The sequence below is a fragment of the Sus scrofa genome, chromosome 9 (assembly GCF_000003025.6).
Source record: "Sus scrofa isolate TJ Tabasco breed Duroc chromosome 9, Sscrofa11.1, whole genome shotgun sequence".
In the NCBI taxonomy this organism is placed as follows: domain Eukaryota; kingdom Metazoa; phylum Chordata; class Mammalia; order Artiodactyla; family Suidae; genus Sus; species Sus scrofa.
The window spans coordinates 91,694,492-91,713,458 of NC_010451.4; the positions used below are offsets into that span (position 1 = coordinate 91,694,492).

At 41.0% G+C, this 18,967-nt stretch overlaps 1 long non-coding RNA gene across 7 annotated transcripts in view; it reads right to left on the reverse strand.

The window, feature by feature from the left end:
* LOC106507850 overlaps positions 1-8,161 on the reverse strand; it is a 54,868-nt gene extending 46,707 nt beyond the window's left edge. For 4 of the 7 annotated variants that reach the window (XR_001304153.2, XR_002335863.1, XR_002335859.1 and 1 more), the window contains exon 1: positions 7,756-8,159. This is a non-coding gene — a long non-coding RNA (uncharacterized LOC106507850). Of the gene's footprint in view, positions 1-7,755 lie in introns of all 7 variants that reach the window. The other 3 variants (XR_002335862.1, XR_002335860.1, XR_002335857.1) reach the window with 2 other exon arrangements.

Consider the following 18,967-nt stretch of genomic DNA (forward strand, 5'->3'; position numbering starts at 1 on the left):
ATATATAGAAAACCCTAAGGACTCCACACAAAAACAACTGGAAGTGATCAATTAATTTGGCAAAGTAGCAGGATACAAGATTAACATTCAGAAATTGGTTGGCATTTCTGTATACTAACAAGGAAATTATTAGAAAAGGAATATCAAAATACAATACCTTTTAAAAATCACATCCCCCAAAATTAAATACCTAGGAATAAACCTAACCAAGGAGTTGAAAGATTTATAGGCTGAGAACTATAAAACATTAATCAAGGAAACTAAAGAGGAATCAAAGAAATAGAAAGATATTCCATGCTCCTGGTTTGGAAGAATTAATATTGTTAAAATGGCTAGACTACCCAAAGCGATCTACAAATTCAATGCAATTCCTATCAAATTCCCATGGTATTTTTTTCACAGAACTAGAAAAAACAACCCCAAAATTTATACGGAACCATAAAAGATCCAGAATTGCCAAAGCAATCCTGAGGAAAAAAAACTAAGAAGGAGACATAACTCTCCCAGACTTCAGGCAACATTACAAAGCTACAGTAATTAAGACAGCATGGCACTGGTACAAAGACATACTGACCAATGGAACAGAATAGAGATCCCAGAAATAAACCCAGACACCCATGGCCAATTAATCTTTGACAAAGGAGGCAAGAATACAAAACAAGAAAAAAACAGTCTCTTCAGCAAGTGGTGCTGGGAAAACTAGACAGTTGCATGTAACTCAATGAAACTGGAACCCATCTTCACACCATGCACAAAAATAAACTCAAAATGGCTTAAAAACTTTATAAGACAAGTTACCATAAAAATCCCAGACGAGAACACAGACAAAACATTCTCAGACATCAACCATACAAGTGTTTTCTTAGGTCCGTCTCCCAAAGCAACAGAAATAAAAGCAAAAACTAATGAACAGGACCTAAACAAATTTACGACCTTTTGCACAGCAAAGGAAACCATAAAAAAAAAAAAAAAAAAGAACCTACAGAATGGGAAAAAACCAGTTTCAAATCATGCAACCAACAAGGGCCTAATCTCCAAAATATACAAACAACACATACAATTCAACAGCAAAACAAACAAACAAAACCCACCCAATTGAAAAATGGGAGAGGACCTGAACAGACATTTCTCCAAAGAAAACATATGGATGGCCAAAAGGTACATGAAAAAATGCTAAGTTTCAGAGAAATGCAAGTCAAAACTTCATTGAGCTACCACATCACACTGGTCAGAATGGCCATCATTAATAAGTCTACAAATACCAAGTGCTGGAGAGTGTTTGAAGAAAAGGGAACCCTCCTACGCTGTTGGTGGGAGTGTAAATTGATAAAACCCCTATGGAAAACAGGGGTACCCCAGAAAACTAAACATAGAACTACCATATGATCCAGCAATCCCACTCCTGGGCATCTATCTGGATAAAACTTTCATTGAAAAAAATATATGCACCTGAATGTTCACTGCAGCAATATTCACAGTAGCCAAGATATGGAAAAAACCTAAATGTCTATAGACAGATGAATGAATGGATTAAGAAGATGTGGTACATATACACAATGGAACACTACTTGGACAAAAAAAGAAGAAAATAATACCCATTTGCAGCAACATGGATGGAACTAGAGACTCTCATTCTAAGTGAAGTCAGAAACAAACAAATACCATATGGTATCACTTATATGTGTAATCTAATATATGGCACAAATGAAAATTCAGATGTACCACACTCCGAAAGAGAGATGGGAAAGCAAAGCTAATTGTTGTATGACATTTAAATTAATGAAATCAACTGAGATTTTTACAGAACATTGTTGCATGAAGGACAAAATGTTGCTTGAATATCTTTGCTTATTTTTTTAACCTCTCATTTTACTTAAAACCACTGTGCCCAGAGGAACTTTACAGTTTTACATTGCTGCTGTAAATATAGCAGGATCACCCCGCAGGGGCAGCATGCCCCCTTTCTCAAGTAGAGCTTACTAATGTCTAACCAGAGTCTCACCTCAACGACCCTTCTCTCTTCACTTGCCTGGTGCTTGCAATTCTAGTCTGTTTTTCCTCATTTCCACAATTTTCAGTGTCATTTGATTCTCCCACCATTACTACATGCTGAGAACAAAAGATTTCAAATAATGAAAAATACATTTAATCTACTATAGTATGGTCATAAAGTGGGAGAAGTCAATGTGGTTTAACTCAATTCCAACTGGATTCCTCTAAAGCCACTAGTATTCCTTTCATTTCAACTGCAGAAAATTAACTGCATAATCTATTAGAAGGACTTTATTGTGTATGAATAAAGTCATAGCAAGAGCAATTGCTGTTGAAAGATGGAGGCTGATTATTTACGCTCAAAACCCATTATTTGGGAGGAAATTTTCAGCCAGCTATAATCAGAGATTCACAAACTTACACTCAAAAAATGGTTAAAGATATGTTTTGACTAAATTATCTGTGTCACCATTCAATCCAGGAACAACGGTGTAAGCACTGGTATAAGTAATTTCTCCATCTTCAACATGTTATTTGTCTAACTTTTTCTTTTTTTCTTTTTTTTGGCTTTTGTCTTTTTGAGGGCCACATCCACAGCATATGGAGGTTCCCAGGCTAGGGGTCTAATCAGAGCCGTAGCTGCCAGTCTACACCACAGCCACAGCAACACCAGATCTGAGCTGAGTAGGTGACCTACACCACAGCTCATGGCAATGCTGAACGCTGGATCTTTAACCCACTGAGTGAGGCCTGGGATCAAACCTGCAACCTCATGGTTCCTAGTGGGATTTGTTTCTGCTGTGCCACCTCGGGAACTCCAACTTTAATTTTTCAAAAGGGCACATTTTTTAAGCTTAGAGTTAACTAATGAAAGTCATAAAATTTTCATCATGTTTTCACAAACACACCCCCAAGAAGCAAATGCTTGCTTTTGCTAATGACCAAGTTACCACTAAATAGAGAGAAAACAAGGAATTTCTAAAACTTTAACATTCTGCTTTTCGAACACAGGTAACAAGAAAGTCTGGATCCCCCACTGGACTCCCAGAGGCTAGGTAGAAGATTGGTCAGGGAGATGCCATTGTGGTGCAGTGAAAATGAATCCAACTGGTATCCATGAGGATGTGGGTTCAATCCCTGGCCTTGATCAGTGGGATAAGGATCTGGCACTGCTGTGAGCTGTGGTATAGGTCGCAGACCCAGCTAGGATCTCCTGTCGCGGCTACAGCTCAGATTCGATCCCTAGCCTGGGAACCTCCACGTGTCGTGGGTGAAGCCTTAAAAAGTCAAAAAAAAAAAAAAATGGTTTTTTGGTTGGCACCTGCATCATGCAGGAGTAGGAAGGTCAGAAATTGAACTCCAACCCCAGGAGTGAAAACAGTGGACTCTTAACCCACTGAGCCAGGAAGGAACTCCTTGTTAAGATTCTTAAAGAAGAAAGCTTGATTTTATGTTTCAAAATGTATCAGAAAGCACTTACAGGCAAATAAGAGCTGCCCTCTGCAGAGCTGAAGAGCAACCCAGATGCCTCTGTGCAACCCAGAGGGCTCTCTTAGGCTCTGCAGGCCTTTCCGGACATGATTGCCCACTGGGCATCTTTCTCTTTCTTCCTCCAGGCTTTTTTTTGTTTGTTTTTGGCCATGCCTGGGTCATGCAGAAATTCCAGGGCCAGGGACTAAACCTGTAACCAGAGTCACAGATGTGACAACGCCGATCCCTCGCTGAGCCATGAGGGAACTCGTCTCTCCAGATTTGATGCTCATCTGCGGTGCCTCAATCCCCTTGGCAAACTGTGCCCGCCAGGCCCAGCAGGGATGAATACTACTAAGGGTTAAAACCAAGCCCAAGTTTGGGGCTGGTCCTCCTAGATTGACTGGCCCTCTTTCCAAGAGCAATACCAAGCTAGCCAAAAGGATTCTGCTTTTTAATGGGAATTTCAGGATTCAGTATTTTTTCTTGGGTGAGGGAGGGTGGGATCAGAAATGTTTCCATTTCTTTGGTTCATAATGGGGAACATTTAGCTGTAGCTGTGGCCCAGCAAACCCTCCTTTTGTTATTTCTGTCCTAAGACCTTAGAGCATTGAGTAAAAAAAAAATCTTTGAGGTCCTGATTCACTTCAGTAATGACCTATTAACATTTCTCTTAGACAAGCTCAGATTCTGGGACTGTCTCTCTGTTTAGTCCCTACATCTCATTTGCAGTGAATGGCAGTTAGTTGAGAAATCTAAGATACCAAAGCTTTTACTGTATAAATGTTCTACCAAAGAAAGCCAAAAAAATATCATAAAGCATTCAATCTGACACATTTCAGATAAATTATTTAAATTTTGCTGCAAATGCTTCAGCCTAAAATAAATGGCTTTGTTTGCAGGAGCTGGTGTGATACCGCACATTTGTCAGACCTCCTTACCCATTTCAAAGTGCTGTTGCCCTGGTAACTGGGGAGTTTGGCAGAGCTGAGCGATCTTGTCGGTGGCAGGGTGTGACATAAACCCCATGAGGGCAGGGCTCATGTCTGCTATATTCCCCACCCTCCTTCAGTGCACTGCGCTGGGATCTCCAGAAATGAGCCCATTTTCTGTATTTCCAAGTTGAAGAACATGGCAGTAGCAGCAGGCCCTGAGCTTGCAGGACAAAGAATAAAAGGGACAAGTGAAGCTTCATCTTTGATGCACACACAAGTGACACCACATGGACAAAAAAGGAGCAGGAGGAGTTTTTCCTTTTTCTTTTAATTTATTTTTTATCTTTTTGCCTTTTCTAGAGCTGCTCCCATGGCATATGGAGGTTCCCAGGCTAGGAGTCTAATCGGAGCTGTAGCCACTGGCCTACACCAGAGCCACAGCAATGCAGGATCCGAGCCGCGTCTGCAACCTGTACCACAGCTCATCAGCTCTTGGCAACGCCAGATCCTTAACCCACTGAGCAAGGCCAGGGATTGAACCCGAAACCTCATGGTTCCTAGTCAGATTCGTTAACCACTGAGCCATGACGGGAACTCCAGGAGTTTTTCTTTTTTTCTGCTTTTTAGGGCCTCATCTGCAAAATATGGAAGTTCCTAGGCTAGGGGTCAAATTGGAGCTGTGGCCACCAGCCTACACCATAGCCACTGCAACGCTGGATCCCTGACCCACTGAGGGAAGCCAGGGATCGAACCTGCATCCTCGTGGATACAAGTTGATTCATTTCCACCGTGCCACAATGGGAACTCAGAGTTTTTCTTTTCAGAAGAAATATATTCACAAAGTATACGGAAATATTAATACAACTTTGAGGTGGTTTCCCTAAGCAGGAATCAGCAAGAGTTGAAAAAGCCAATTTACCACTAGGCAGACACTTGATGGTTCTTGAGAATGGGACAAGAATTTTATGGTACTTCACAAGTGGCGCGTACACACACACACATAATGTTATAGAGCTATACATATATACATACGTAGTATATACTTAAGTATATGTTTGAATATCTCCAAAGATCCTAGTGGTCTAGCTCAAACTTTCCAGGCTGAATTGAGATGATTTGGTCATCAAGAGAGAAATAAGAAAATAACTCCCAAAGTTTGGGGAGAAGTGGAGGGTGGGGAGAAAACTCTTATTTTCTTTGGTTTTTGTTTTTGTCTTTTTAGTGCTGCACCTGCAGCATATGGAGGTTCCCAGGCTAGGGGTCGAATCAGAGCTGTAGCCGCTGGCCTACACCACAGCCACAGCAATGCCAGATCCGAGCTGCATCTGTGACTTACACTATAGCTCACAGCAATGCCTGGATCCTTAACCCACTTGCGAGGCCAGGGATTGAAACTTCGTCCTCATGGGTACTAGTCAGATTCGTTTCTGCTGAGCCATGATGGGAACTCCTTTTTTTTTTTTTTTTTTTTTTTTAAGCTTTCTAAAAACTACCTTAGTTCTACATAAACTATAAAAAAAATCATTTCAGAATTTTCACGCTACACTTTCTACACTTTTAACAAAACTGAAATCCAAACTCAATATTAGAAGAGAAAAGGGATTATTCACTCACTGCCAGGGAAGCAGTCTTTCTTTCTTTTAAGGGATGTTTCTTATGGTTATTGTTGTTTTCAGGAAGAGAAACTGGTACCTGGGAAGTCATTGTGAGAAGGGTTTTTACTCTCCAAAGAGGACTAGTTCCCCCTCACTCCATTGCCAATGGAAGGATGTACTGGATTTAGCATCCCAGAGGCAACTGAAACCTTAAATTAAAAGGCTCCAAGGAGTTCAAGCAAGAAACAAAGGGGAACCAGACTAGACACAAGATCTCTCCAGAAACACACAGCGGGTTCCAGTTTAAACCAATCGTATTTTCCAACTCAGAGGCACCCCTCCTACAGACCCTGGCGGTCACAATGTCTTTTTGCAAGAATTACTGACACCTGTACCCAAGCACAGCTGCTAGAGTCAGATCAACCCCAGGCTCTACCCACCACATGGCTGCAGTCAGGGTCACTGATTTCTTATTTTTTTTGAGAGAAAAGCTTTTATTCTAGTTACGTAAATCATTAGGAATAAAATAAGCATTTCCTTTTGCCTTGTTATAAGGAAACAGGATTTCTTTTTCCCTCTATCAGGAATCAGAACGGTAGCTTTGTTGATATTGAGTTATAAAATTGCCTACCAATTAAAGTTCTTTCTGAAGATTTAAAGAAACCAGCTCATTTTCCTCTACAATTTAAAGAAATATTTGCAGTGTGCGTAGGAGTTATAGGTTATATTGTAGACCATTGTGACAATATTTAAAAGGCCTATTGTCCCCATTTAAGAAATTCTACCTCAGAAGGTAAAAGGAAATCATCCCTGAGCAAAAAGAAAAATAATAAGTACTTTTGTTATTAGACGTTTCTAGAACATCCTCCCAGAATTTACATAACTGAGGCGAGTATGAGGTGCTCTCAGGCTTTCTGAACAAATGTATTAATTAGTTTGAGTAGTTGCTCTGCAACAATTTAATTACCTACGCAGCTAAACATTTTCCATTTCGAAGTCTGAGAAAATCCTAAGAAGGTACTTATGGGACCTGAAACTACTGGGCATAGAGGAATTTTTAAATTGTTACCAAACTGTAATAGGAGGAGAAAATCGTAGTGAGAAAGGAGCAGGACTTTCTTCTAAGTCTAGGGGCTCCGGCTATCTCTATGCTATACTTCTCTCCTGTAAGTATAACCCAGATGTGGAAAAATTAAGAATGTCCCAAATTAATTTTAAGTCATTAAGGAGTAAATGACAGAAAACACTGTGGCTTCTTAATCAAGGAGTGCTATAATTTCAAAGCTTCTTAATATAATTCATTCAACCCTAAAGCGATTGTACAATAAGCAAAAAGGAAAACAACAAAGGTACGTCCTGTAAGGGCCAAAGAGCAGGATCTCCTGCAGCATAGCAGTTAACCTTCCCATACTGGAGTCTTGCTTAAAAGGCCATCAACAACTCATATACTTTTTTGCGGGGTCTTTTTTAGGGCTGCACCCGAGGAGTCTCCCCGGTTAGGGGTCAAATCGGAGCCACAGCTGCTGGCCACAGCCACAGCCAGATCAGATCCTTAACCCACTGAGCAAGGCCAGGGATCAAAGCTGCGCCCTCATGGATACTAGTCAGATTCGTTTCCACTGAGCCACAATGGGAACTCCAACAACTGAGATTCTTGAAAATCACAAACATATCACCAACAAAAGGAGTGTTGATTAGAATTTGAAGGGTCATTGAAACTTCAAGTTCCTCAGCTCTAAAGTGGGCATAAAAACAGCACTTACCTCACAAAGTGGTTATGAAGACGGAACAAGGATGATGACCCACAAAGGTGCTTAGCAGAGGGTCTGGGTTGCAGTTAGTGCTCAAAGAGCACAGTTATTGTTATTTTTATTAGCAGATTTGCATATTTAGTTATTATTATTAGCAGCAGCAGCAGCATTATTATACCCAAGGAGTTTGGTCTGACCTGAGGTCAAAGTGTGCGATGGTGATCAAAATGACGGAGGTGTAACCGAACCAAACTTGGGTCTACGCGCCCTCTCGCAATAAGACCAAACTACCGACACAGTGTTGATAAAGGAAAGTCTTTATCCAAGAGACGCCAAGCAAGGAAAGCAAGCAGCTAATTCTCCAGAAGCCCCAACTCCCTACAGCTTTCAGGGAAATGTTTTTAAAGACAGGGTGAAGGAGGGGGTTGCGGAGCGCGTGATCAGCTCATGGATGTTCTTCTGATTGGTTGGTGGTGAGATAATTGGGTGAACGTCACCAACTTTCTGGTTCCAGCTGGTCTGGGCTATGGGCTTGTGAGCAGCGTGCAGTTAATCTCTTCCACCTGGTGGGGGCTTCCGTCTCTGCAAAACAGCTCAAGGGATTTGGCTCAGAATATTATCCATACCCCTTGAGGAGGAACTAAAAGTCCTTGACTTTGTTCAATGGCTAAAGTATTATTATTTTGTCTTGCTTGACTGTTTCCCTTTGCTTCTGCATTCTTCTCACTCCTCTGATTAAATTTATTCTTTGAAACTCGGGGAAGGCCTAGGAGGCTAAAATTTTTCTACAAACAAGAGGCAGGTGGTCCTGCTCAGTTACAAAGGCAATGGATGGTTCTGGGGAAGATAAAAATTAAAACCACAAACACACCTTCTCTCCTTCTGTGCCAGACTGTCACCCCTAGGTTTAATCTAGGCATTGCCCTGGGTCGAAGGTAACAAGCTGAGTTCTTCCATGCGTGATCCATAGTGATAGAAATAAAGCCATCAGAGTGACATAGAGCACAATAAAAAAAGGTACTTTTTCAAACTAATTCTCAATTGATGTGTAGATTTTCCTCATAAAAATACAAATAATACAGGAGTTCCCGCTGTGGTACCGTGGGTTAAGAATCCCACTGCAGTGGCTCTGGTCACTGTGGAGGTGTAGGTTCAGTCCCCAGCCCAGCATTGCTGCAAGGGCAGCTCTGATTCAATTCTTGGCCCAGGAAATTCCATATGCCAAGGATGTGTCAAAAAAAAAAAAAAAAAAAAAGACAAAAACAATACAATACAGGTAAGGACAAACTCTCCTTTGACCACTAACCCCAATTCTAGAGCCCTCCCCAGAGGTAAGGACTATTACCAAGGTGGAACGCATCCTTCCGACTGTCCATATGAAAATAAACACTATCCATTTTGGTTCGCATACATGGACTCACACTCTGTACAATTTGGCAACTGCTTTTCTAATTCATGAGTGTTTGGAAATATTGCCATGTTTGTGTATATAAATAGTTCTAACTCATTCTTTCTTTTCAGTGTGTGTTTATTCCCAGTAACTGAGGGGGTAGCTTTAATAGGTCTCAAGAGAGTACATCCCTCACCTTTCTGTCTCTAGCAGAAACAGTTCCCTTTTGGAAGGAAATGTCACTAACCTGAGGGTCTAGAAACGTGCTCTTTGGTTCTACCACTTTTAACTAGAAGTAGACCTAGAGAACTCAATTCCCTTATTTATTGAGAGAATTGGATTACATAGTTTCTAAAGGCTTTTTTTCTTTCTGTTTTTGCTTTTTAGGGCCGCACCTGAGGTATAAGGAAGTCCCCAGGCTGGGGGTCGAATCAGAGCTACAGCTGCCGGCCTATACCACAGCTCACAGCAATGCCAGATCCTTAACCCACTGAGTGAGGCCAGGATAGAACACGCAACCTCATGGTTCCTAGTCAGATTCGTTTCTGCTGTGCCACAATGGGAACTCTAGTTTCTAAGTTTTGATGCAGCTGCAATAATCAGTGTTTGGAGTATTGAAACAGAAAAGTTTTCTCCCAATTATCAGAATGAAGAAAAGTTGTGTGAATGGGCAAAAGCTGAGGATTTCTGAAGAATTCTGCCTGCAAAGAGGTGTATGCTTTCCAAAGTTTAGTTCACTTATAAAGTCTGGCTTATCTCATTCTTTTATATTTGCAGAGTATTCAATAGTATGTGGGCTTTGTTTGAAATCAGAGTCAAGATATCTTTGACAAACAGAGTAGTCACAAACATTCACCTGGAAGGATTTAGTTGAAAGTAAGTGTACTTGAGCTGTTTATTAGGGAGGCAATTAGGATGTTAGAAGGAAGACTTGGGTGAATGCTAAAAGGGAGATACTTCAGTGCCCTGAGAAGGTTCATTCAATTGAATGAACATCCACTATGTCCAGAGGTGAGGATACTATGAAATAAAGAACCAACATCATTAGCTTTTGTACTTCTAAAGTCTTAGCCTTTGTCTGTTCTCCACACCAAAGTTATCTGTGTTGTGGAGTAGTTCTCTTGTTCCCCAGTCCATTACCTATTACTTTGCTGCTGGAGATTTCAGAAGCCTTAAAGAACTACTTGTCATTGTGTCTTTTTTTTTTTTTTTTTTGGTCTTTTTGCTATTTCTTGGGCCGCTCCCGCGGCATATGGAGGTTCCCAGGCCAGGGGTCGAATCGGATCTGTAGCCACCGGCCTACGCCAGAGCCACAGCAACGTGGGATCCGAGCCGCGTCTGCAACCTACACCACAGCTCACGGCAACGCCGGATCGCTAACCCACTGAGCAAGGGCAGGGACCAAACCCGCAACCTCATGGTTCCTAGTCGGATTCGTTAACCACTGCGCCACCACGGGAACTCCCATTGTGTCTTTTTAATGAGGGTCCCTTCAACCCCACCATTAATATTTTAATCAGTAAGGGAGAGAGGGGTGATTGACAGTAATCATATCATTACATTTATTTATTACTTTTTATTATCTTATTTGGAATATATTTTTAAATGATCATTACTGACACCAAAAAGAAACATTCACCAGAAAACAGGGACCTGCGTGGATGAGCAGTGATAAAATATGGACCGTGCAGGGAGAATGAGTGTGTAGTTTGCCTTGTGGGATGAGGGGGAGAGGGAGACCCAGGCAACTCTCACCTGGCTTCCTCCCTTTGCCCTCTGAACTGCAATAGGTGATAAAGACTTGGGGAGCCCATAGCATGACTGCCCACACCCCTGGTGCTGCGCCTCCAGGGAAGTGAGTTCTGAACCACTGCCCCCTAAGCCCAGGTTCTCCTGGACCAGGTCCCATCCATAACCACATTCCCACTCCCCAGATGGACTCCCAGAGCTCCAGGGTTGAGGGGCTCCAGAACTGACTTCTTCCTTCGCTCCCAGGATCAGCCTTGTCCATGGAGTTATGAGGTACAAGCACAGAACCTCCCAACCCCATCTGGCTCTCCAACGGACTAAAGAAGTCAGTTCTTAGCCCTCCAGTGTTTAGACTTCCTGCCTGCCTATTATCAAACAGTTCTAGTAAAGCAGGTACTGGAATACCCTAGTTTTCCTTCACAGATGTTAAACATAACTCCATGAAGGGCTGAGCATATCTTCCACTCTCTCATATCCCACCACCTTCCCTGAACCTCCCTGCACTAATGGCAACAGGTTAAAGCCTACAGAAATCAAGACTAGCGGTCTTAAGTACAGCTGTAAGGTAGTCCTGCTGGCTTTCTTGCAGCCCTCTTTTCCCTTGCAGGGACTTCCCTCTGTGCTTCCCACTGCCCCTGAGGGTTCCGATTCTAGGGCTCCCCACGGCAGGGTCACTGTGCTCCTTCCCAGGGTCCTTGTTAATGTCTAGACTGTAAGGAAAAGGGTGGGGCAAACACATACATCCTCATCTCTGAGCCTTGGGACCAGATAAAATAGGAGTTCCCTGGAGGCCTAGCGGTTAAGGACCCAGCTAGTTAAAGACCCAGCATTGCCACTGCACAGGTTCAATCCATGACCCAGGAAATTCCTTATACCACACAAAAAAAATCCTATAATAAATCATAATGGAAAAAATATGAAAAAGAATGCATATATACATATATTTGTATAACTGAATCATTTGCTGTAAGCAGAAATTAAAACACTGTAAATCAACTATAACTCCATAAATAATTTAAATGCATGTGTATCCTGTATATCTGTGTGTATTTAATAAAGAATTATAATTTGAGTCCATTGTGACTAAGAGCCTTTTAGGTGTCTTGGAAACATGAATATGTGAAATTGAATAGAAAGTCTAATTTTTCTCCCTTATTTCCATTCATTTGCAATCCTTTCCACAGCAGCAGGCTCTGTTAGAATGTGATTCTATTAGAGGCATTTATATGTAAATGCAAGCTTGCCAAGACCTCTGCAAAGGTATCTGAGACCACGAAGTCAGCATGAACAAGTACTGAAATTCACCTGGTCATCCCTCTGGTCATCCCTGAATCCCACAGGCATGAGGGCCACCTCAAGTCAGAGGGCCTTCCTTCCATCCCTGTGAACTGCTTTACCTTCATTTTTGTCTTAATCACCATGTGAAGCATTCTTATTATGTTCATTTTCTAACATAAGCCTTATTTTGCTCCCAATAGTCAGGCAAACAACCCTGAAAAGTTCTCAAAGCATAATGTCCACATTGTTAAGTCATGAGATAATTGTACTTCGTCTCCTGACATCCATTCATCACTCCTTAGCCCATGACTTAACTTTCCACCCTGCAGGGCTCTCCTGCACACTGCTATTGCTCTGAACAGTAACTTGCAGGAAATGGTGTAGGGCAAAGATAGCACCAAACACCAGCAAGGCAGAGAGGCTGTTTTTATTATAGTGCTTTCCTTACATTGAATCCTCTGTGATATCCAGCTAGCCGAGCTCCTTGGCTAATATATTTGAAATGAAAAAAAGAGCCCAAGTTCTTCAAAATTTGCATTCTCAAAGGCTGTCTTCTGGAATTTCTACATTTAAAAAGCAACCTTCTGACAACTAAGATCGTACTTAAATCGGTTTTGCAAATTCCAGCAAAAAACTGAGTCCACACCGCTTGAGGATCTATTCTGTTGACTTCCCTTGCTTCCCCCTAGCCAAAGAGATAAACCATTAAAAAGTTTGATAAAATTACTTTAAAAATATTTTAAGGATTCAACAAACAGGTAGCTAGGCTCCCTGGGAGTTATGGTAGAGAAGGAGAAAGGGACAAAAGGATACAATACCAAGAACTGGAAAAGGAAAATTTCTAAACTGAGTATTATGCCTGAAAATCATGCCCTTATGGGCAGGCTGCAGTTCTGGTTTAGCGGTGTGGTTCACAGGGCATTGCTCCATTATGGAAGATGGTTGTCCAGATCTTCCCAAACTAGTGTGTATTCATTTGTGTAGGTAAGAACAAAAGTAAAACACAAAATTTAGCACGTGACCAAAGAAAACTTGCAGCCCCCTCCCCCAAGAATAAGTCCATGAAAATTGCCAAATTTGAGAAACACTGTCCTAAATGATTTTCCTCTCTATTTTTCCCTGCTCTATGAAAATGCAACCCTTACTGTGAAGTATGTCTTGGAATTGCACCATGACATTCATTTCCTTCTGCAATCTCTAGTGTGAGTGGATAATTTTTTTTTCCTAGTAAAAAAGTACCCATAGACGACACAGTGATGGTCTCAAAACCTTAAGGAATGGTATTAAATGCAAAATACGTCAATTTAGAGCCTTGTTCTTGTTTGTTCCCTGCCATTATAAATGGACTAACTAACCCTGAATTAATTAATTTGTTCAAAATGACCCCTACAGAGCTTTTTTTTTTTTGGTCTTTTTGCCTTTTCTAGGGCCGCTCTCGCGGCATGTGGAGGGTCCCAGGCTACAGACCCAATCGGAGCTTTTACTGCCGGCCTGTGCCAGAGTCAGAGCAACGCAGGATCCGAGCTGTATCTTCGACCTACACCACAGCTCAAGGCAGCGCCGTGTCCCCAACCCATGGAGTGAGGCCAGGGATCAAACCGGAAACCTCATGTTTCCTAGTTGGATTTGTGTCCACTGCGCCAGGGCGGGAACTCCCCACAGAGCTTTTTTTAGGTCTCATACCTAAGGTTGTATGAATTCCTTTCCTGGGACAATTAAGCAGCAAGGCTAAAGCATGTAACTGTCATCAGGTCCAGGAAGAGATGTGGACTTCGATGCCAGTTTACTGGCAGTCTCCCAACTGGATGAAGTCTCTGAAAGTGTCAGCACCTTAGCTCTGCCTTATGTACAATTCACTTTCGTTTTTTCAGAGATTAAGGGTGGGGAAGGAGTTGCACTGAGCACTTCCTGGCAGAGAGGACATAAGTAAGGCCCTGTCCCATTCCCAACTCCCATCCTAAGCTTCTCTGCCATTCGGCCTAAAGAAGAGCCTTCTCTAACTGTCTGGGAGTTCAGAATACAGATCTTCCATTTGTTAGCTTTGAACATTGTGACTTAACTTCTCTAAGTCACTTGTATTCAACAATTATTGAGTCAGTATGTGCCAATCAGTTTTCCAAGGGATGAAGAAGACAAAGCCCTACCTTTCTAAACTCTCATTACTATGAAAGGAGAAATAGTGAATGGATGGGTAAAGAGGGATTTAATAATGTCAAGTGGGGAGAGTTCCCCGGTGGTCTAGTGGTTAGGACTCCACTCTTTCACCACTGCAACTGGCTGACCCTGGTCTGGGAACTGAGATCCCACATCAAGCCACTACACCCCACAGCCAAATAATGATGATGAAGATGATGTCAAGTGGTACTAAAGTGCAATGCAGGAAAGGGAGGCACAGTGAAGGAAAAGAGGAAGAAGGGAGGCTATTTTAGGTAGAGCCATCTGGAAGGGCTGTCTGGGGTGTGAGGTTGGATCAGAGGCTAAATGAAGTAAAGGGGTGAGTCTGATCTGGGGAAGAGAAGAGTGACCACAAATGGCAGCAAGCATGCAGCCAGCAGGGCTGTGGTGAAGTTTGTGTTGGGTGGAGTAGAAGGAGATGAGGTCAGGGAGGTCCTTGGTCACCATGGGACTTTAGAGTTTATTCAGTGCCAGGAAGCAGTTGGAGGGCTTCAGCAGAGGAGTGATATAACCTGATTTCATGTTATAAAAATGACACAAGTTGAAGTCGAGGAGAGTGGACTATATGGGGATAACCATGGGAGCAGAGAGACCAGACAGGATGGCTGAAACAAGGGTTAATGGTAGTTCAATAGTCCATACCACAAGGATAATGGCAGTGACAAGAGCATGGGGCCATGGTGAGAATTAAATGGATGATCCATGAGTGGCTTAACATAGCGCCTAGTCCCTAGAAATAACTCAGTGTTACCATCATTACTGTTGTTGTCACAATGATTTTGAGGTGATTCTTCTACCCTAACAGGTAGCTCCTTTTCTGAGCTTTGGCACTCCCCTTGCTTGGAGAATTTCACATACTCCTTTATCTCCTCTAAACAGGTCTCCCTGTGTCCTGAGCAGCCTTGCCTAGGAAAGGGTTTATTGTATTTAGTCAAAGTCCTTCAAAATGCTTGGTCAAGACTATTTTTATTCTTTGTGGTTGTGAGTCCTGCTGTTTATGACCATTGAGAGACAGCATAATGGAGAGCAGTGGAAGAGTACTGCCTTCCCCCTCAATAGGTGAAGTGGATCTGGGGAATGGAGTTGGGGGAGCATTTCTGGATGTCACTGTGACAGGGGGCCAGTGCTGGCACTTAGTGGGTGAGGTCAGGGATTGCTAAATGGGACAACCCTGCACAGTAAATGATTTCCTACCCAAAATGTCCATGCTGGCCCTCTGAGAAACATTTAGGGGGCAGGACTGTCTCCAGGCAAGTTATATATGGCCAACTCCCAGGAGGTGGTGCAGCTGGGGAGAGAAGATCTGGGGATGCTGGGGGAGAGGAAAGAACATTGGGTTGAGGGGCAGCTCTCATCTCAACTCACAATACAAGTCCTGAGAATTTAGATCTTTCACTGTCAGTAAGCCTCAGCTTCCTGATCCATAAATGGGGAGAGCTGTCCTTAATGACCTCCTTGTAAAGCTAAGAAAATTCAATAAGATAAGGCCCATGTATGCACTTATTAAACTATAGATCATCATGAGGCTAAACAATCTGTCTCTGCACACAAAAGTTGCTAATCTGGTCTCTGTCCTGGAGAAATTAGAATGCAATCACCATTAATGGAGAGCTACAAGCTCACATAAGAGGAGGAAGTAGGAAATGTGCTTTCAAAATCACGGGCCCGAGGATGGAACTAGAGACTTTCATACTAAGTCAAGTAAGTCAGAAAGAGAAAGACAAATACCATATGATATCACTTATATCTGGAATCTAATTTATGGCACATATATACCTTTCCACAGAAAAGGAACTCATGGACTTGGAGAACAGATTTGTGGTTGTCAAGGGAGAGGGGGAGGGAGTGGGATGGACTAAGAATCTGGGGTTAATAGATGCAAACTATTGCCTTTGGAATAGATAAGCAATGAGATCCTGCTGTATAGCACAGGGAACTATATCTGATCACTTGTGATGGAGCATGATGGAGGATAATGTGAGAAAAAGAATGTATATATGTATGTGTGAATAGGTCACTTTGCTGTACAGTAGAAAATTGACAGAACACTGTAAACCAACTATAATGGAAAAAATAAAAATCATTTAAAAACAAAAACAAAAACAAAATCACAGGACAGGCCTGTATTTTGCAAGCCATTTTATATTTCATTACACTTTGCAAATGCCAATTATTTCATCCCAATTAAGCATATTTTTCCAAGAATATCCATATCATACTAAAACATATTAAGTAAAACATACTCAAAATGCTACTTCGGCTTCAAAACAAACTTAACAAATAACAATTGTTTATGACACTTACCTTCTTTTAAAAATGGAAAAGGAAATAACCCAAGGGCACAAATTAAGCTTTTTTTGTTTTGCTTTGTTTTTTGTTTTAATTATGATTACCTCTTTTATGGCAAAATAATCTCATTAGAAGAAATTTTGTTTTGCTATCTTTTATCAAATTTTATTTTTGGAGTCAGAAAATAGCTATTTCTATGACTTTATTCACTCACGCACTGTAGATTATAATTATTATCTGTCAAGCCTGTTTTGTACAATGTTCAAAATGCATTATAAACGGCACTCCTAGCCCAAATAAATGATAATATGGAAATAAGAGGTATAGGGCAACAAACACTAAAAGCTAGACTTAGTATAATTCTTTGAAGCAGATAGTTTTCCTTATTTAGTAAAATAAATTACTAATGACAAAAACCGAAAAACAAAAAAGAATTGTGTTAAAACGTACTGAGGTTAAAAATTTGGCAAAGTATATTAGATAAGGGTAATTACTGTGACAGATACTGATTCTTATTTACCCTATATATTCAACCCCTTATTTCCTGCTGACAAACACCAGTTTATTCATGTAGCAAACAGTTTGTCTTATTTCACCATAGATGCATTTCTCTATTTCCAGAATATGAATGTTAATTTGCCTAATTCAGTCTCTACATGTGGACAATTATTGCCATAAAGGTAGTGGTGAGACCCAGTTTTGGCCAACAAGATAATGATAAACATTTGCTATGTGTACTGAAGGATAACTTTTCATATACTATATTAAAAAGACAAGATCTAATTAGGAATGCATTCTGTAATTACTAGAGAAATCATAAAGAGGTTATAATAATGCAAAGAGGTATGGCTAAAATGCCAACAAATACATTAAAATGGAATAGTAGAGGAGTTCCCATCATGGCTCAGTGGTTAATGAATTTGACTAGGAACCATGAGGTTGCGGTTCGATCCCTGGCCTTGCTCAGTGGGTTAAGGATTCGGCATTGCCGTGAGCTGTGGTGTAGATTGCAGACCTGGCTTGGATCCCACATTGCTGTGGCTGTGGTGTAGGCCGGTGGCTACAGCTCTGATTAGACCCCTAGCCTGGGACCATCCACATGCCATGGGAGCAGCCCTAGAAAAGGCAAAAAGACGAAAAAAAATAAAATAAAATAAAATAAAATGGAATAGTAAGGAAAAAAATTTTAAGCAAAAAAGTGGGAACGGGAGAACAAAAAACAGAAAGTACAAATGAGAGAATGAATTGTTAGATCTAAATCTAACCATATCAATAGTTACATCAAATTAATGATCTAAACAAATTATTTAAAAGTCAAAGATTATCAGCCTGGATAAAAAAGCAAGACCCAAATATATACTCCCTACAAGAGGCATATTTTAAACAAAAAGACACAAACATTTTGAAAGAAAAAGGAATTGAAAAAATAAGCTGTGAATTCTGAAACAATGTTTAAGCAACCAAGACAAATCAGGAAAAAATAAAATAATTTAAAAAAAAACTATCTGGAAGGAACTAATAGAAAACACTGTCTACAGTAGGTGCAAGACCCTTGGATTGAGGCCAGGAATGGTGCTAAACATCTTCCAATGCACAGGATAGCTCTCACCTCTCCAACAAAGAATTTTTGGGGCCAAAATTTCAATAATGCTGAGGTTGAGAAGCACTGAGCTACAATAATCAAGACAGAATTGTACTGGCAAAAAGATAGACATATGAACCAACAGAAGAGAATACAGTCTAGAAATAGATCCATACATATATGGTTAACTAATTTTTTTAAATACAAAGGCAATTCAATGGGAAAAAAAATCTTTTCAACAATGGTGCTGGAACAATTTGTCCAAATCATACACAAAAATTAGGTCAACCTGTTATCAGAGACACAAATGTAAAACCTAAAACTATAAAGCTTCTAGAAGAAAACAAAGGAGACAATCTTTGTGACCTTGGGATAAAACAAAGCTTCTTAGATAGGAACACTAAAATATGAATCTCAAATGGAAAAAAATAATAAATTGTACTTCAAGAATCAAAGATATATAAGTGACTAATACGCACATAAAAAGATGCTTAGTATCATCGGCCATTAGTGAAATGAGAATCAAAACTGTAAGTTACAACTTCACACATAGGATGGCTGAAAGAAAAAAAATAAGACAATAACAAGTATTGGTAAGGAGGTAAATAACTGCAACTCTCACAGACTACTGGAGGTTGTATAACATAGTTCCACCACTGTAGAAGCGTTCCTGTGACTGCTCAAAAGATTAAACATAGAGTTACCATACAACCCACCAATACCACTCTGCTTTGGTCTGTCCCCTCCCTCTCCAATTCATA